Below are 20,820 nucleotides of genomic sequence, written 5' to 3'. Positions count from 1 at the left end.
CAATGAACACCATGAACCACACAGGCGACAACGGGAGGTTGTAGGAAGTGTGTGTTGTGTCTCACACACGTGCACAAATCAACCACTGACCAGAGTGCCAGCCCTGAACCACAGCTGTGACTGATGCACTCATCATTTTACCCTGAAGTTCAGTCATTAGTGAAATAGCAGAAAAATTAAGCACAGACTTGAAAGAGCTTGAAAATCTTACAGGGCGTTTTTGAACAAGGAAAGACTAAAACTGCTTATTAAGAAATACTACAGCTGAATGGCTGATATGAATTTAGAAAAACAAAGGTTAAAAATGATTAAGATTGGGACTCTCTGTTTTCATTCTCTGCATATATTTGTCTTGACCCTTGTGCAGTCACGTCCACTGGCACTGATGCTTTTTCCACTGGACTCCTCAGACAGTGATCACAATTTGACTAGCAGGACAGCTTAAGAGCCAACACCCTGAGTACTGGGCAAATGTGAGCTTTTGGCTATGCCAAGGACAACAACTCTAATGTAAAGGAAAGCTGGTTATTTGTGTGTGTGTGTGAGCATCAAGGGAAACATCAGATAATATTAAAGAAGAGACAAAGTGGGTGGGACATAAATCACATTATACCTGAAAGAGAGGCAGTTGAACAGAAATCCCACTCTGGCGGTTTGAGTTACTGTGGAAAGGAACTAACTGCAGATGTCAGGGCAGGAAGAGGCTGTGGTGTTCTCTGGAGGAGAGAGGTGCCCAATGCACAGCCACAAAGAAGCTTGTACCAGCACTTGGCAACGGCCATGATGGCAAGGCTGAGAGGTGATATCTAGGCTGGAGGGAGAGAACTGGAACCCTCATACCACAGGGACCGACTCACTCGGAGAAAGGCCGGGTGAAGAACGGGGCCAGGATTCAGGATACAGATTCTTCGGTACTGTTCCTGTTGCATGAGCATTCACCTGTAGGACTACTCTCTGTATGAAAATTCCTAGTTTGTTGGGCATCCTGGGGATGCTGTCAGAAAGTAGAAGTGCTCTGCTATAAAGTGCAGTCTGTGTTCAGTCAAATCTGCCTCCCTTCAACTTCCCTCGATCATTTCTTATATGATTTCCAGACTCTTCAATATCAGTTCAGGGTAATTCAGTACTTATTTATTGAAGAGCTTTTAGGTTCATGGCCCAGTGAACCTAAGTTGGGGGCATCCTCTGGGGACAATTGGGATGATTTCTTTCTCAGTATGTCTTTCCTGGAATGAAATAAGATTCCAGGTAAAATCTAATTCATGCCAAGAATAGAGACAATTACTGCACTTGATCTGGAAGTTTCCATCAAATAAGATTGTATTAACTTAAAAAAAATATTATAATAGCACTGGTTCATTTGAATTTGATTTAAATCAAAGGTTGGATTTAAATTTCTAAGGTTCCTTTCTCAGGGTCTGAGTCAAGCCAGTTTCATCCCATCTCTTTCTTAACAGAAAATTTCACTGCAAACCCAAGGCTTTAACTTTAGTCATCCATTCATTCAATTAGTGGCTGCAGAACAGTCCTACGTGTCATTTAGACGGGAGATATGACAATTATTCTACTTTTTCCCCACCCAGTGTCTTAACTGTCCCTCCCAGACTGCATCATTCACAATTTGAAATGTATGCCTGCTCTGACTTCATCCTAATTGCTAAAAGATGGCTGCTTGTGCTTGTTTATTCTATAAAATTTAGAAGCGCCTAATTTTCACAGAATCTGATTCTTCAAGGGACATGAATGAAACTTAGTGTGGGTTTGGGATTCTATTTGTTATCTTGAAAAACTGGTGCTTTTTAAAAAAAGATATTTTAAAATTGTATTATTTTTAATTAGGTAACATTGGTTTACAGCACTGTATGATTTAGAGGTACAGGATTACACTTACTCAGATTGATGTCACCACCCTGCCCCACCCCAAGTCACCCACAGTCCTCCACCACAGCCCATGGACTCCCTCAGCACTTTGGTTCATTCACCCCTTCCTCTATAGTTGACTCAATTCTACAGTTAGATTTCTAGGGTTTGCTGTGGATTAATTTTGTCTGCTCCTTTTAGTATAAAAGGGGCCTGATTTTACATTTCCTAGATAAATTTAGGTTTAGAGAGAAACCTTTGACTCATGGATTTTAGTTCATTGATTGATCATTTTTACTTAGCTTGCAGGACACAGCCTTTTCTTGTTTTCCCTCCTGCCACCCTGATTGCTGCTTTTCAATCTCCTTTTCAGATTCCTTTTCTTTCCCCTCATTTAATATCACCTTGGGGCAGAGCCCTTGGTTCTCTTTATCTATTCCCTTGGTGACCTTGTTCTGGCTCAAGTATTTAAATGCCATCTGCATGCAAACAGCTCCCAAATTTATATTTTCAGTTCAGAACTCCTGCCAAATTCTAGACCTGCAGAGCCAACTGCTGCACAACCTCTTCCTTTCCTGAATGTATGAGAACATCCAAATGTGAACTCCTGATCCTTTTTTCCAAATCTGCCTCCATTCATTTTCTCTTCTCAGCTGATGATAACTGAAAGCAGTGGCTTATAAGATCAGAGAGGTAACAAGTCCAGACCAGATGAGGGCTTGTAAGGACTTTAAGTTTCCTCAAAGAAGATCAGAAGATATTGAAGGATTTTGAGCAAGGAATGAAATGATAAGGTTTATATTTCAAAAGGCTCATTCTGGCTGCCTTTTTGAGGACAATCAGAAGGGAGATAAGGATATAACCAGAGACCAGTTAGGAAGCCAGGTGAGAGATCTGGGTCAGAGTAGCAGTGGAGGAAATGGGAGATACGGTTACTTTCTGGATGTATTTTGATGGTAGAGCTATTAGGATTTCTTGGCAGGATTTAGGATATGAAAAAAAAAAAAAGTCAAAGATGACTCTCAGACCTTTAGCCTGAGCAGTTGGAAGAATGGAGTTGAGTAATTGGAAGGATAGAATTACCTTCCACCGAGATGGGGAAAGCTGCATATTGAGTTCAGGATATCTATTAGATATTGAGTGAAATATTTGAATGGGAAATAGACTATTCTAGTCCGAAATTCAGAAAAGAGTTCTGACATATAAGTTTGGAAATCACTGGCATATAGGTAGTATTTAAGTTTCAGTACCGGAAGAGAGCACTGAAGCCTAAGATAGTTAAAAGAGAATTTCCTATAGATCAAAAGAGTGGTCCTTACCTAGAAGGGGTTCCTTGCCAGAGACAGAAGATAGCTGGCAACGTCTGGAAACACTGTGGATTATCATAACTTGGAGGGAAGAGGAGCTGCTAGGATAAGCGAACAGAGAGGCTAGCTGTGCTGCTATGCATGCTACAATGCCGAAGTCAGCCTCTGATCATGTAGAATTCTCTGGCCCCAAATATGAGTACTGCCAGAGCTGAGAATCTTTTTTGTAGATGCCCAAGAGATGACTAAGGACAACTAAGACATCCTGAAACATTTAAGAGGTGAGGTAGAAGAGGAGAAACCAGCAGAATTGGGAGAGTAGAAAGAAACCCAAAATTGTGGCTCTTAGAAGCCAGATAAAGAAAGTTTAGGGCCTCCCTGGTGGTGCAGAGGATTGAGTGCAGCGCTGTGAAACTGTCCACAACCTCTGCAGCGCAGGTTGGATCCCTGGCCGGCCAGGGAGATACCCACATGGCGCAGCAGACCTCACCTGTCTTGCCCGCTGCTACCCTCAGCAGTGTCTTCGGTCCATCTACCTGTTCTGCTCCCCACTCTGTCTCTGATGAATTCTCTCACCCTCCCACGCCTCTGGCCTGAACCCCAGTTCTTGTATAAATAAAAGTAAAATCTTTCAAAAAAAAAAGAGAAAGTTTAGCAAGAAGAAGGTATGCAAATGCTTCTGATTAGTCAAATAAGGCAATTCATGGAAATTAATCATATTTAGCAAAACATGTGTCTATGGTGATCTTGACAAAATTTCAGAGTTTGTGGTTGAGTAGGTTTGAGATAGAACAGAAGGAAAGATATTGGAGATAGTGCTGAAAAGTCTTGGAGAGGTTTTTCTGGAAGGAATCAAGGAAATGAGGTAGTGACTTGTCAGAGGTAACTGTCTAAAGATTAGTTGGGCATGAGTTTGGGTGCTGACTAAAATCAGAAATTAAGGCAAAGGTCTCTGGACTGGTCAGATCCAGGATGAAATCATTCAGGGCAAAGGTCTAGGCAGCAATTATTATGGAGTGTTGCCTTTATGGGTTGGAGGCAACTCTGATGGCTCAGGTCAAGCCAGACTGGACAGTTCTAAGTCACTCTATTCTTTATATGCCCCCCTGTCAATAAAGCACTGGAGTTGGCTATGTGAATTCCTCACAACAACTCAGCACAGTATTCTGTTAGCATTAATTCATAGGGATTGACTTATTTTTTGACGCATGTACAGGGAAATTTCAGAAGAAGGGATATTGTTTAAATTCCTCTGTCTAAAAACGGTTTATAGTTTCCTATCATACTTCCGTTAAAAATGAAATCAAAATCAACAAAAAAACTATGAACCAGAGACACTTTTTGGGGGGTGCGGGGGCGGGAGGGGAAGGATTGGGGTCAGAATGGGGCGTTTGCAATTGTATGGGGGAATATAAAAATAAATTTCATATTTAAAAAAATAAATAAATAAATAATAAATAAATAAATAAATAGTTAATAATAAAAAAAAAAAAAAAAAAGAATATACCTTACTGCTAAGACCCAGGGAAAAGCACAGCATGGAAATAACGCTCAGAGACACCTCACAGCTCACACAGAACAAGCAAGCTTCAGGCAAGAAGACGCTTTCATCCTTTTCAGAATGTGTTTTAACTGGCAAGTAAATGATCATCCTTATTAATACTGATATTCCTCTCCTCTTTGGCAACTGAGAGATACAGTCAGCTACACTCAAAAAGGGGGAAATTTCATCTAAAAATGAAGTCATGGTGAACAGGCAACTGAAAATTCTGAATACAAAAATCAAGGTAAATTTTCTCTACCCAATGGTCTCAGTTGTGTGGAAAACAAGCACTGTAATAAGGACGGCTATGATATGAGATTTTAACACTGAGCATGAGGTTTTACTTTTAATATATCTGTCTGTCTGTGTCTTTGCTGTGAAATGAATCAACTTCCTAAATATGGACCTCTGGGATGGTTCAGAGACATCATTAAGAAAATGCTGTACAAAGAATGAAAGTTATCTGTAGCAAAATTAAACTTCTTACAAGCCTCAAAAAAAAAAAAAAAAAAAAAAAAAAAAAAATGAATCTTCCCGGGCCTCCCCGGAGGTACAGCGGGTTGGGCACAGCACTGTGAAGCTGTCCACAGACTGCAGCGCCGGTTCGATTCCTGGCTGGCCAGGGAGATTCCCACATGGTGGGGCAGACATCTCCTGTCTAGCCCGCTGCTCCCCTCAGCAGTATACTTGGGTTCTTCTGCCTGTTCTGCTCCCTGCTCTGTCTCTGGTGAATTCTCTCACTCTCCCGCTCCTCTGGCCTGTACCCTACTGCTCGTATAAATAAATAAATCTTAAAAAAAAAAAAAGGATTCATTTATTTAAACAAAAAATGAAACCTCCTTTGGGTGGCATACAATGTTATCCTGAATGTAGTTCCTACCTTGTTTTCCAGCATCATATCCTGCTTTTCTCTGCCTTGCCACGTGTACTGGGCTTCTTAATATCTGCTCCTCCAGATCCATACTGTACAGTTTCACACCTATGTGTTTGCACTGTTTATCTTTCTGAACCACCCTATCTACTTTTCTGGGCTTGGCCAAACCCTGCTCATTGTTCAAGATTCACTCCCTTTAGGAAATTGTATAAATTAGAATTAAATTTGGCAAGTGACTAGAAATAACAGTGGTTTAGCTGCTGTGGAGTGGGAACACAGGGAAGGAGGGCTGTTTAGAGATCTGTGCAGAGGCATGTTAGATGGACCAGAGTCTGTTCTTGGAATAACTATCGCCTAACTAGGACTGGAAAATCCCAGTCTGGTCTTTTTTGATTCTGAGACTAGATATTGTGACTGGCTTGGCTGTAATCTACCTTCATCCTTAGGTGGTGAAATAGTCATATGTTTTGTTTTTTGTTTCAATTTTGTTATGAGCCTTGTTCAGAGAACTCAGTTCAATAGTTCATTCAATGACTGATTCACTGTAGCTTACTGTATGAAAAGCTCTTTCTTCTGGCTTAATCAGTAGGGCTGTGAAAGTGGAGAATAGAAAACCATTTATCCTTCTGTCACTCTTATGTTTTTGAGATGAATCACCCCTAGTCTTAAGTCTTCTCTGCTCATTCTTGTGATTGTCAAAAAATAATTATTGAGCACTAGTTACTTGGTCCTTGGGATGCAGAATGACAGACATTCTTTGTACAGAAGGGGCTACAGTCCAGTGTCAGTGTAAGCAAGGAAAGCCACAGAGTGGAGTGTATTAAGTGCTCAGATCAAGGTCTACCCCAAGTGCTATGAGGTGCAGAAAAAGGGCAAGCAACTGAAACTAGGATGTCACAGAAGAATCTCAAGAAAGTGATGCTTGAACTGAGTGATGAGACACCCAGGAGTTAGCAGGAAATGAAAGCAGGGGTAAAACAGACACAGCTTGATGGAAATAGAACTCTCCATAATTTCCATCATTTAACAATACCAGTTAAACGTATATGCAATCGAAGTAAAAGCAATGTGCTTAGTAGGCAAACCCTGTTTCATTACAACATCCCCTGTCTCTATCACCCTGCCATATTAACCCAAATTAATATATAATAAACTGCCCCAATTTCAACTCCCCCAATTCCTTATTGAATTTCCTCCTATTGAGATTTCTGGAGGTATCACTGCCCTTCATCCTTCATCCCACCTCAAACTCATCCTTATTTCTAATACTTACATCTTTATCCCTGATACCAAGGATAATCAGCATCATCCTTCGCCTTATCCAAAAAGAAGGAAAAGAGATGGGTCAGTTGAAGGACAAAGCAAGGCTCAGGGGTGAGATGAGGCTTTGGGATGAGTAAGGACAAGTATGGGATGGGTGTGTTTACTGCACGTATTTTGTGTTTTGTGTGGTATGTCTTCTCTGCTTTATACACCCCAAGAATTCTTTCTCTGTCTGGTAGTGGTATAGAAGAGAAAGTGGGGAGGATCACCAGTCAGGAAATTATGGAAATCATTCATGTGAAACATGATTAATTGGGTCTTGCTGAGGACTATGGTGAAGAAAAACAGACTTGAGAAGTATTATATTGCTTTTATATTATTCCTCTGAGTCTATATTTCTTAAAAGTTGGAAAATAATAGGAAAGCATAAAAAAGAGAAAATCTAATCACCAGAAATTTCACCATTTAGAGATAAAATCTGTTCTTAGTGTAGACTATTTTTCCAGTATGTTTTCTATACATATTCTGATGATTTATACAGGTTATCTAGTCTAGATAATTGGGATTCAATTTAATGTATAATTCTTCCTGGTACTTTTTTGTTTAATTGTGGTTATATATATGTATATATATTTACCATTTTAACCATTTGAAAGTAGTCACTTCCTCAAAGTGTGTACTTTCTCAAAAATCTTGAGATTTTTCTACCAGTAGACCTTGATCTCCTTTTAGTTAAAAAAATGGTTTTCTAGCATACTTTGATTATTTCTTTGGTTCCATTTACTGTATGTGTGCATGTGTGTGTCTGTACCAAATATTTGTGTGTTTTAGTTGACATATCTTGAATCTATATTTGGAGGCAGGTGCAACAATATGGGTTCTAGTAGTTTCTCCATTCTTATCCTCTTGGGTTGCTTCAAAATTGAGACATTGCTTTGGTAAAGGTGAAGATCTTTATATTTTGTAGACAGGTCAGCAAAATGCTCTGCTGGTCAACAAGAACTCCACAAAGTATGAGTGAATACCCACAAAGAAGCTGTCCTTGCTTTCCCATGTCATCTGCAGAGACAGGAATACTGTCACTCAACAGAGGGTCATTCTTGTGTTTGATAATGTGTGCACCTCAACACCTGGAATCAGGTGGGCTGTTATCTGTCTTAGTGCCAATAATCTGGAATGTTGGTGGAACCTCAGATGTGACTCAGTCTTTCCCAATGGCCCTGAAGAGAACTCATAACACTCACTTAACAGGCAGTGACTTAATGATGAAGACAGGACATCTGTGAGGGTGTGAGTGGGGAAGTGGGCTGGGGATTTTATGAAGAAAATTCAAGTGCCAAGTTCAGTGCTGGGCACGCTTTTCCTGCCAACTCTAAGATGGACATTTCCTTATTGAGAGTCTGACTGAAACTGATTTTAAATTAACTATTTCAATATTCTAATTTTCTTTGTTTTAATAGGTTGCTGGCAAAATTAACAGAACGTTAGCCATATACAAACTAACTGCTTCATTGATAAAAACATAAACATTAAATGCTTGTGTGCTTTAGAATAATCAGTCATTGTAATGGTATTTATACCAAAGGGGTACTTGACAATGAAATGTTGAGAAAGGAGTGATTTTTAAATTGAAAAGTAGATTTGATACTTAGGAGACAGCATGTTCACCACACCCATCGCTCACCACCATGGCCACTGTGCTCCCTCCCCAATTTGTACTTTTCCCTTCCTCTCCCCTCTCACTTCCCAGCTCTATGGTTAGCTTTCAAGCTAGTTTTTGAGTTTGGCTTTATCTGACCCTTTGTGGGGCTTCTCTATATTCTACGTGTAAATGACACCATGGTATTTGTCTTTCTCCTCTGACTTCTCTAGCTTAGGATCATCCCTTCCAGATCCATCCATGTTGCCATAAATGGCACAAGTTTATCTTTTTTTGATCACTGAGCAGTATTCATATTTTCTTGGTCTATTGTCTGATCTGGGGCACTTAGGTTGTTTCCATAATTTGGCTATTGTAAATAATGCTACAGTGAACATCGGAGTGAAAATTTCCCTTCAAATTATTATTATGTTTTTTTGGTAGATACCTAGGAGTGGAATTGCTGGGTCATATGGTAGATCCAATTTCATTTTTAAAAGAAACTCCATATTTTTTTTATAGGGGCTAGACCAATTTACGTTTCCACTGGTAGTATAAAGAGCTCTCTCTGTCCTCACAAGCGCTTGTTTCTGGTCATTTTGATACGGGCCATTCTCACAAGTGTGAGGTGATATCTCATTGTGGTTTTGATTTGCATTTCTCTGTAGATGATGTGGGTACCTTTAATCATTCTTTTGCCTGAAATTGGAGTTCTCCCTACTTTGTCTGACTATCCTTCAAGTCTGAAATATAAGCTCCTCTCTACAGTGCCCCCCATCCTCCCAGGCCCCATCATGGTCTCTTTCTCCATGCAGCCATGGGTACCGGCTCACGGTGCTGACACAGCTGCACACGCTCCTGGCGGGTGAACAGGTACCCTCACCATCTGTGTGCCCTAGTATGTGGGAAATTTCAATAAACCCTGATTAAGGGATGATCTAGGTTAAACCAAGGTAAAAGAAGTTTTATCGTTTTTTCTGATTTATATGTATCTGGTCTTGGGGGGATAGAATCAGACAATAAAATCAAAAGTGAAATCACACCTTATTATCCCACAGAGATTTATCTCCAGATCTTTTTGCCAAGTATATATGAACACTGAAGTAGAGATTTTGCTAAATAAAAATGAATCACACTGTGACTCCTGTTTTGTAAAATGCTCTTTGAGTCAATGTGTCATAGACATTTTTCTGTTCATGTAAATGTGGGACTGGACCATTTGTTTAACCAGTCATTCCATGCTGTATTTTAGGTTATTTCCAATTTTTTCTGCTACTTTAAATAATACTGAGATAAATATCCCCATATGTACATCTTTGTGCCCTATATTTACCCAGTCACTCTTTTAAAAATAGTTATTTCTAAAATTTTCCTATTAGTATAAATAATATCCTTGTACACATATCTTTGTCTCATTTTCAATTATTTTCTTAGGATAACTTGCTAGAAGTAATTTCAGTGGTTATCTTTCGGTGGAACAGTGTGTACCTTGTAAAGATTTTGGTCACATTTATCAGATTACCCTACAGAACGGTGGTTCCAGTTGTACAACAATTTACTAGCATGTGTGGGTTCCTCTGTTGCACACACTGGGGTTTATGAATATTTTAAAACATGATTAGTTATATTTTGTGTACTGGTGTCAGGACTTAGCCACAAATAACAGTTTCTTTAAGAAAGTATGTCTTCTCTAAATGGCCAACTTGCAAATAGCCTTCCTCCGTAAACCCTGGAATCTTCCTTTAATACCATTCATTAGAAAATATACCAAGGCAGGGCCTCCTAGTGGTGCAAGGGGTTAAGCACAGCACGGTGAAGCTATCTTCAGCTACTGCAGCATGAGTTCAATCCCTGGCCAGGGAGCTACCCACATGGCTCAGCAGACCTCTTCTGCTGGCCCACTGCTCCCCTCAGCAGTGGATTTCAGTAGATATGCCTGTTCTGTTTCCCACTTTGTCTCTGGTGAATCCTCTTACCCCACACACCTCTGGCCTGTACCCTAGTTCTTGTATACATAAATAAAATGAATCTTTAAAAAAACAGAAAATATACCAAGGCATGAGGTGGGTCCCTCCTTATTGACCTAATGACTCTGTCCTGAAGGACCCCAAAGAAAACTGGTCTCTCCTTTAAGGAAGCTTTACAACATGCGATCTCATGACATTATCATGTCCTAGGGAATATTTATTATGCGTTCCAGGGCTAAACAGGTCAGTGGCATTTAGAACTATACTCAAGACCCTTTGAAAGGATTCAGGGCAGAAGATTAATTGATGAGGTCCCTCCAAACATGGCTTTTAGTCCAGCAAATTATATTTAGACACCCAGAACTAAAAATATGTAGACAAATTGGAGAGAGTTCAGAGAAAAGCAATAAAAATGATGAAGGGAATGGAGGGACTGATTTATGAGGAGAGATTAAAGAAACCAAAAACACAGAGCCAGGACCCAGAAATGACTTTAGGGAATGTGATAACAGACAGCAAATAGTTGAAAGGTATGAACTGCCAAAATGAGGACTTATTTAGTTTGGTACCACAAGACATGGCAGTGTGGTAAAATCTCCTCTCTCTCTCTCTCTCTCTCTCTCTCTCTCTCACACACACACACACACACACACACACACATTCACACACTCTTCAAAGTTTCTCTGACTGGAAACATTTAGCACTAGATTAGCATTTAGCACTCAGCCCCCCAAGGAGAGGATTCTAGACCAGAAAGCAAGAGAATCAGCTAGCAGGTTAGATCATGCCGAACTCTGGAGTCCTTCCACCTCGTTACCTCATGGTGACCGTATAACTACACTATCTGGGGTCCCGAAGGTAAAGTAATACGGTTCATCTCTTTTTCATTTCCTGCCTTTAATGCCTCTTTAAGTTAGCAAGTTTAATCATGTCTGAACATGTGCTTTTTCAATCAAGTCTTTCCACATGGTGTCTATTGATGGAGGTGGGATGCTGAAGCTGTTGTTCAGTAAGACAATGCAAGATATCCCTGTGTCCTTTGGTGCTTGTTTGAAATTGTGAAAGAGGAGACAAGGGAGAGGGGTGAACTGTCAGACATAAAGCCTCCTCATCTCCAGCCAGAAAGGATGTCACTCACCAATTAGGCCTTATGGTTTTTTCCCTAAGCTTACCCTCAGAACTGAAATGCGAGAGCTTTGTCTCTTCAAAAATTCACACAAAATAGCAGGTCCCAGAGGAGGTGGAGAAAGCATGTGAGGGCCTATTTAGGGGATATGGTCTTGATTTGGGCCTCCTTGTTCTGCTGTCAATAATAGAGATTTAATTTGTTTGGATTTGTTCCAGCTAGTACTCAATTATCCATGAAATGGGGAACAGAACAATAAGGATGGTAGAAATGAATGAACACACACACACATTGTTTAAGCATTTTGTCCATCCACGACTAGCCAACAAGTGTCCAGTGAGCAGTTATTGTGTATTGCACTTGGTTCTGTGATGGTGAAGCAGGTTTTTTGTAGGATGTCTGCCCTCAGTGCCAGAGCGACTACAGGTGGGGAGAATGAAGGCCAACTGGTCCCTCCTCTCCTCAGGTGGGAATGTGTGAGAGACAAGTTTTGTAGTGTTTAGGCTAGGAGCTCTGGCTCTGGCCTTACACAAGGGCTTCTCTGCTTACCGTGTGACTCTTTAAGCCTAAGACTTCATCATTTAAAGCAGAGTTAAGAACAGTGCCTGGCTTATAGTATTTTAGGGGCATGAGACTGCCATGGTCAATAACCAGTTTTGTGCAAAGTAAGCACTCAATAGACATCAGCCTATAACAACCTACTGCCCTCCCTGTGCACGGTAGCAATTCCTACATCAAAGTTTTAGTGGCCAATGTATTAGAAAGCAAAGCACAAGCTTCATTTCTTTTTTTTTTTTTTTTTTGTGATTATCGGCCCTTTATTTATTATTTTTTTTTAAGCTGCCAATCAGGAATTCTCAGGAAATGCATGAGTTATTAGGTTAACACATTTTCATTTTGATATTTTAATATTGAATACATTGAATGTTTGTATAGAAAAAAAACAAATCTAATCTAATTTAGTGTCCTATCAATGATCCCCTTTTAACTAAAGTACTGCCATTTAGTTTTAATGCCCATATTCGCGTCTGGGTTCAGGACTAGTGATCACAGAAAGTGACAACTTTAAAGTTTCTTCTAGACTAGGGTGTGATTCTACCCCTAAACCCCTTTTTCTGTATGTTGTCCAAGCTTGAGAAAGACTAGGCTATGATAAACACCATGGCAGATAGGGGTGGGGAAGATGAGAGGGCATAAGTGGGATAGTCACTCCCTGGAAGAGGGAGAAAGTTCTGGAAATAGAAGGCAGCAGGAGACAAATTCAGTGTGAACTGTGGGTCGGGGTGACATGGGTTCAAAGGCCAACTCAGCTACCTGGACTACACTAGTGTGTATGTGTGAGAAGTTAAAGAATAATCTGAAAAGTAGAGATTATTAGGAGAATGTAAGAAAATCACTTAGCCCCGGACCTGGCACCTAACAGGTCATAGCTGTCATCGTCATTTCACTTCAGCAGTAGATTGAGCAGATGAAGCCTGGTCTTGATCCCCAAGAGCAGAGAAGGCTTTGGTTGCTCTGTCACTGGGGACTTGCTGACTCAACTGGCTGCTCTGATGATCTCTACATCCTCTATCTATTGGGGTAACCATTTATTTTGATAACAGCCTCCAGTTTTATTGAAGTATAGTCGATATGCTACCTTATTTTAGTTTCAGGTGTACGACACGATGATTTGACATTTGTGTACACTGTAAAATGATCATCACAATAAGTCTATCTACCATGTTAGCAACTCTCAAATTTGCAATGCATTACAATATTATAGTCCTGATATGGTATATTCCATCTCTTTGACCTGTCTATTTTAGATAACTCTCTTTTATATCAGACACATGTATGCAACTGAGGATTTTGCTGGCAGTGTGTGAAGTATGGAGAGAAACACCCACTTTCAGCTTCCTAGAATGTGTTGTGCTAACTTCTTTCCAACTTAGTTCGGGGACTTAAGATATGAACATATCAGACTTACCAGAGGATCCCTTTTCATTTTCAGTCTGTAGCTGATTAAAGTGAGAAACTCTGAAGATAGTAGCTTTTAAATCTACCAACCCACAGGGGCCAATATCTGTGTATAATGACAGTAACTTGTCTCCTTGGGAGAGTGAGCCATTCAGGTTCTAGCTCATTCTGATTATGTGACGAAGGTCTGGCCCCTTCACTTTTGGGACCTCAATTCTTCATTGGCAAATTCTTCTGGGGGCTGGATTAAGTGTTCTCTAAAGGATTCTTCAGTGTTTTCAGTTGAACTATGAATGGAGTTCTGAGGTGCCTACATTCTTTCTGATCATCTTAAAGGTCTTGGAGTCCCACCACATTCTCAGAAAGGTAGGTTCAGGAGAATCTCTTCTGTAAACTCTCACAGGAAACAAATATTTGAGAATCATGTCAGTCTTTAAATTCACCGTTTCTCTTCTGTTCATATTTGGGCTTACTCTATATTGGTATGTCCTTGATACATAGAAATTAAAGGAGGAGAAAACCCTTGTACGGTGGTAAGAAAAATCTGTGCTGTCTTTGGCTAATTATAGTTACACTGCATGATGAGTTTGACGGAATTTAAGTCACTTAGGTGTGTTTAGAGGAGGAACTACAAAAACCTGGAGAAGTTATAAGAAGGCAGAGTTAACACATGACTACAAATTCTTCTGTATAAAGCTGGCTCCTCCAACCAAGGCTCACGGGTTTATGGTGATCTCACATGCCTTGAAAAAAGTGGAAATACATTCACAGGCACTGCAGACCTCTAGTATTGCTGGAACTATTGCCAGGTGGGCCAACTCTGACGGCTTGTCTTCCCCTCCTCCTCTTTAGTCCCAGACTCAGGATAGGAAAGAAATTGTTTGTGATGGAGTGAAGAGGATGTTGAAGTCTGCTCTATAACAATGCCGCCTCAGGTCTGGGAAGCCTGACTGGAGTTCTGTTTTCATGCAGTTCTGTTTTCATGCAGTTCTGTTTTGAGGTTCTAAATTCCGAGGCAGACAAAATCAGAAGCTAGAATTTTTTTGTAACCTCAGTTCTTCTAACAGCTAAGTGCTTTTGTGTAGTTAAAAGGATCTGAAAAGTGTGATGTTAAGTGGTCTTACCAGCAGAAGTGACAAAGAATAGAGGGATGGGGTGGGGGAACTTGGGAACTCCTTGTACTTTTTGATCAAAGTTTTTGTAAATCTAAAACTGCTCTAAAAAAACAATGTTTATTACTTAAGAAAAAGCTGCAATCATGTGGAGCAGTGCATTTTGAAAACTAACCATCACTTATCAGTATTTGCCTTTTTTCATTTGCTGGGCTAAAATCATTTCATCATCATCATCATCATCATGAATATTATATATATGTGTGTATATATATATATGTGTGTGTATATATATATACACACACACATTATATATATATATATATGTATATTTTAAAGAGTAGAAGTATGGGTAGAACTAGAAGTTGGCTTAGCTTCTGCTGGGGCCACCCAGGCGGAGATGATCCTGGAACATGACATGTAATAGAGATTCAGTATGTACAAAATGGAAGAATAAGTAACTACCTGAATAAATGAGATGCGGGTTCTTTGTCGGGACACATGGGTCTTTCTACCATTGTACCCTGGGACAACACTGGGGTGCAGCCTGCCTCCAGGAACTGGCCTTCTCTCCTGCCCCAGGCATAAAAGCCGCTGTCCTCCACTCTGCATCTGAATCCCTTAAATCAGCTTGCCTCTTCCTGATCACTCCCGAAGGCAAATGACTGGGCTTCTGTTACATCACTTTCTTACCATCTGACATTATTTGTCTTTTTTTTCCCCAGGGGAAAAGGATTTTGTCTGTAAATGCTCTGTCCCCTTTGCAAGGACTTAGTACTTTTTTTGTTATTATTTTTTGTTATTTTTAAATTTTTATATATTTACATCATTTTTCATTTTAATTATTATCTGCCTCAAGACGTAAATTCGTGGGGCCTCCCCGATGGCGCAGCGGTTGAGCGCTGGGTTGTGAAGCTGCCCGTGGCCTCTGCAGCGCCAGTTCGATCCCTGGCTGCTCCCCGGCCACCGGAGGAGGGTCCCACATGGCGCGCAGACCCCTCCTGCCACCTGCTGCTCCCCTCAGCAGTGTACTTCGGTCCTTCTGCCTGCTCTGCTCCCCGCTCTGGCTCTGGTGGATTCTCTCCCCCTCCCGCACTTCTGACTGTACTGAGTGCTTGTATAAATAAATGAATGAATGAATGAATGAATGAATGAATAAATAAATCAATCTTTTTTTAAAAAAAGACGTAAATTCGTGAGAGAAGATTGCTGTCTGTCATATTCACCACTCTCTCTCTCCAGAGCTCAAAAGAGGGATGCCATAGTGGGTGCTAGTTGGAGAAGAAATAAATGGAAACCCAAAAGTTGAAACCACTTTGCAAAAAGAAATTTGAACCTGAGTTGAGACATAGCAGAACTTGTTTGGCAGACAATAGGAAATACGGTTATTCACCTTATTCCTTCATCCATGGATAATTACCTAAACACCTACTGTGCGCTAATCACCATGTGGAGGCTTTAAATACAAGACCGGTGTTTGAGCTCAGACATCCAAGCTCAGGAATAGAGCCTGCAGACCAGGTTCTCAACCTACTTCTGTTTATTTGCTGAATGGGTTGGACCAAGTAACTTAACCTCTCTGTACTGAGTAGGTTAGCTGATACTGCATCGCCTCAGAGGCCAGTTTCAAGGATTAATTGGTATTTATAGAGTGCTTTGAGATCCAGAGATGAAAGGTCTATTTCTTCTGCCAAATCGCATGATTACAGTAGCGTGGTGAGGACGAATGATTTAGAGCTTATGAAGGACTTTGAAGATGAAAAGAGACTAAGTCTTATTATGGTTTCTTTTAGCTCCCAGGCAGCACTGACCTGGAGGTTTATGTGCCCCCAAGCCTTTCTGGCACCACAGGGATTCTTTCTCTTTTTCTTGTCCTTCCCAAGAAGTTACATTGACCCTCAAAATTTTATTTTGCATAGTTTCCAAAAGAAAAATCAAAGGCAGCATCATGCATTACAGAAACATAACTTCAAAGAGCCGAGAGCTAGGGTAGGAGGGGGAAGTCATAGAATACACTTTCCTTCAACATCCTCATCCCTGGATTTTATATCCAGCTGCTCACTGATTGTTGGCACCAATGAATTCTATTGAAGAACAGAGTGACTCCCTCAACAAAACGCAGCTAAGCAGCAGTAACCCCAAAGATAGCTTGAGGCATTAATTCGTTTGATGTTAGGTTTAGAACTATGTTCAGAGATAAAGTCTCTGAGGACAATTAAAATAGCTTCAAGTGAAAAACAACATATTTACCTATATTCTGTGTCTTTCTGGAGTTTTCCTCCAGCTCGAGGACCCACAAAATTCATTCCTAGAGGTGGACAGATTCCATCTGGTACCGCGGGGTTTCCCAAAGCCAGATGCCCAGGTGTGCCAGTTTCCAGGGCTGTGGAGGAAGCCCCTGCTGCAGGGCAGACGAAAGCAGGGTACCCACAGTAATGAAACCTCTGTGGGGTCCACTTGAAGGTATCTACTCTGTCACCCATTTTTCAAAGTCCACTTGGGACCTAAAATTTGAAATGGGTGTTAATGGTATTCAGAAAAGAGGATATGGCACAGTATCCCAAGGCTTCCTGCCCACTCATCCTTTATTTTATTTTATTTTATTTTAAAGATATATTTATTTATACAAGCACTGGGGTACAGGCCAGAGGCGCAGAGGGTAAGAGAATTCATCAGAGACAGAGTGGGGAGCAGAATAGGCAGAAGGACTGAAGAACACTGCTGAGGGGAGCAGTGGGTGGACCAGGAGAGGTCTGCCGCTCCATGTGGGAATCTCCCTGGCTAGATGGCAATTGAACCGGTGCTGCAGAGTCTGCGGACAGCTTCACAGAGCTGTGCTGAACCTGCTGCACCACCGGGGAGGCTCCTACCCATCCTTTAAATGGGGGTCCAGAGTCACTGACCCACTTGTCCTGCCCAAGGGACAGACTGACACAGGAGGATGTAGGCTGGGGGTGGTGGATGCCTTCTGATTTCCACCTACCTGGGAGGTTTGGGACTCTATGTTATACCTGACACAGAAGAAATTGACCTAGGAGGCAATACACCCAGATGGGACCTTGGTTTTCAATTTCTTAATTCCAGAAGAGAGCTAAAACTTACCTTCATCAACTCTTTTCAAAACCTGACTAGGGAACAGAAATACTTGACTGGTCTCCATACTTCCCCAAATCCTACATTTCCTAACACTTAATCTGCTCAAGTGCAAGGCTCCTTCTTTATTTATTTATTTATATTTTTAGATTATACACTAATTAGTATCGCCCAGAAGGTGGGGCTGGTTTCACTGATACATGGTCCCACTTTCTATTTACAGGTGATTGTGGGTTGGTTTTTGAAAAACAAGCATATGCAATGTAAGCCAACAGTACCAAAAATACAGTCTCTCTGAGACCTACTTCTGGGAATTCTTATCACTATGTAGCAATCACTGTTGTGTTAAGCCTTAAGTAAAAGTTGTAATACTGTGTCTCGCCAAAAGGCGCAGGCATTTCTGGACAGAACAATTTGTGTCTGAAGGCCACATATCTGAGTGCCAAGCAAAGAAAGTGCCACATCCAAGTGAGAGTGGATTGGAGGGGAAAGTTTTTGTCTATTCTTTCAAAGCCTTTTGGTAATTCACAGACAGGCTGGCCATTCAGTGGTATAATTGAGTTTTCCACTTCTAAATAGTGATATAATAATAGTTGTTGGATGCAAAGTTCAGTTCCAGAATGTCCCATTTCTTGGCAATTGTTTTCAATGGCACAACTGTGTTTTATTGGATTTGGGGAATATTTCCCATTCCCTATGCAGTGCTTTCTGAAGTTGTAAGATCATTCGATGAAAGGTGCACTGTGAAAACATCCCCTAGTTTTACAATGATATTCAGCTTTATGATATATCTTTTCTCAGTATCTGTGTTAATTTATCACCCTAGAAATATCTAGAGTTGCATGGTTTTTAAGCAAGTTTCTCTCTATATATATTATTACTATAGTATTTGTTGTTGTCTTGGGAGATTGTCACCAGTATTCTTCCATATATCTTGTTTTTGTTATGTCTGATTCTAAATTTATCCAGAGACGACTGTGGTTTGATGAGTTTAAATCATAGGAAGGACATGTGCCAAATTAAAGGCTTGTTGGTATTTTTTTTTTTTTTGATGCTGGGTATTTTTAACCCACCCCTCTTGCTGAGGAGAAATAAGTTTTTAAAAGAATGTATATCTGAACTATTTTTTGATGCATGCCTTCTGAAGAAGTCTGAGAATACTATGATGCAGGCCAGGGTATCATTTGAAAGAGAAATTTAAAAATGAATTATTAATATGAGCTTCAAGGCATTTGTTCTCTAGAAATATACACTTCATTTCTTTAAGCTTCTGTTTAACACAGTTGATATCTCTGTCTTCATTATTTAATTACTCTCTAAGGAGTCGCTGGGAAGGATTCTTTTCTTAACAATTGATTTTATTTATTGGCGGTGGTTAGGTGGGACACATCTGGGATGCAGACAGTTTCTAAATGTTACTTAGTTGCCTTATTCAAAGAAAGGGTTAGTCAATCAGGGTTCAGGAACTGCCCAGTGTCCACAGGTGCAGTGCAGTGCACTGCATGTCATCATCTCTTACCGGGAGTTCATCAACCACTGGGTGCTCACAGAGAAAGTCTCCTGAGTTAGAGTTGGGGCAGGAAATGTGGTTTGATTGGTCATCTGGACTTGATATCATTAGAGTTAGAATCTTAGTTTGAGATGAATGACAAGATATAAGGTCCTCCTATATCTGTTGAAAGAATAAACAACACTTGGTGTGGCTGTGTATTTGTCTGGGCTGAGGATGAATGTGCTTTCTGAGATTTCCCCAAAGACCATAACCCTGAAAAGCTGACAGCTCTCTCAGAGCAGATGCTCACTTGGTCCTCACGTACTATGGACTGGCCCCCCTCAGGCCCTCTCCCAATGTGGCCCTGCCATGGAGGGTGTTAGCCCCCCGCCATGTGCACTGACTTACTGAGAACAGGAATGGGTAAGCAGGGGTCACACTCGGGTCCCCATAGGCCCTGTAAGTGGGTGAGCTGGGTCTAGGGACAAGTGGAAAGGAGTCATTTTACCTTCTCTAGGGTGATTTTGCCCAGCAGTTGTGAGCTCAGTGCTGCTGGATGTCCACCTATCTGCTGCTGTTTAGATGTCAGCAATTGGTTCAAAATTTTGAAGAATACTGAAGAAACCCACAAAACGCTTGCAGGGCAGGGCAGATTTGGCCACATCCTTTGATTTGTCATCTTCCTGCCGGATGTCTTTTTGCAGTGGTTCACACAAAGCAAACTCCATTTTCATAACATATTTGGTGGCAACTGTTCCATTCTGAAATGAAATCCACGGGTGATATAACTCACATGCATGATTAAAACAATGACTATGTCACCTTAACTGTCATACATAGGAGAGGCAATGGGAAAGAAAGAAAATAAAAATGTATATTTTACCATGTAAACCGGCAGATGTGACTATATTAGAAATTTAAAAAAAAGCGCTGTAAATTTCCAGAACGTTCCCTAGAGGGCAGGATTGTCACTAGGGAACACCCCAAACCTGAGGCTTCTGATTCAGATGAATCCTATTTTGCTTCCTTCATTTTTCCACTCATGCATTTCAGCTCTGCCCTGAATGCCCCTTCGATCACGTTCAATTTTGCCTTTACGAACTAACTTTTAAAAAATGTGAAAAGAGTTTCCTATCTTTCCCCTCAAACCCTACACATTTCACATGCCCAACTCTTGTCTTCTCTGGCCAGTTTCTTCCACTATTTCTGACAAAGTTTACCTCCCCATGCCTCCTCCTTAAACCTTGCCTCTGTCATTCTGCTTAACCTGCCTGGATCTCTTTTCCGAGCTACCCTACCCTCCTCCCTCACCCCCGCCACTGGGCATTAGAGTCACTTGTACAGATGACTCGGACCATTGTGCTCCTCTTGGCAGCCAAGTGACGTAGCGACAAAGACCTGATTCTTAGTGCTGAGTTGCTCCGGACATTATAGTACATTGAAGCCTCTGAATTTCCAGATTGGTCTGGTACTTGAGCTCTAAATAAGATATAAACCTAATGTTTTCACTAGTGCTGTGGGGTGCAGTCACATCTCCCTTGCTGGTTGGTGTCAATAGGTTGCTTAGATGCTTACGTCATGTGAG

General features: G+C 40.9%; 1 protein-coding gene across 1 annotated transcript in view; it reads right to left on the bottom strand.

Annotated features, from left to right (window-relative positions):
• PKP2 (plakophilin 2) overlaps window positions 1–13,682 on the bottom strand; it is a 115,435-nt gene extending 101,753 nt beyond the window's left edge. Inside the window, exon 1 of the mRNA XM_054696257.1 lies at window positions 13,549–13,682. The gene's annotated coding sequence lies outside the window, so the exon portion shown is untranslated. The remainder of the gene's footprint in view (window positions 1–13,548) is intronic.
• Window positions 13,683–20,820: the final 7,138 nt, after the last annotated feature.

The sequence above is a fragment of the Talpa occidentalis genome, unplaced genomic scaffold (assembly GCF_014898055.3).
Source record: "Talpa occidentalis isolate TD23 unplaced genomic scaffold, MPIMG_talOcc4v2.1 talOcc4.16, whole genome shotgun sequence".
In the NCBI taxonomy this organism is placed as follows: domain Eukaryota; kingdom Metazoa; phylum Chordata; class Mammalia; order Eulipotyphla; family Talpidae; genus Talpa; species Talpa occidentalis.
This window is presented reverse-complemented; position numbering and strand designations above follow the sequence as displayed.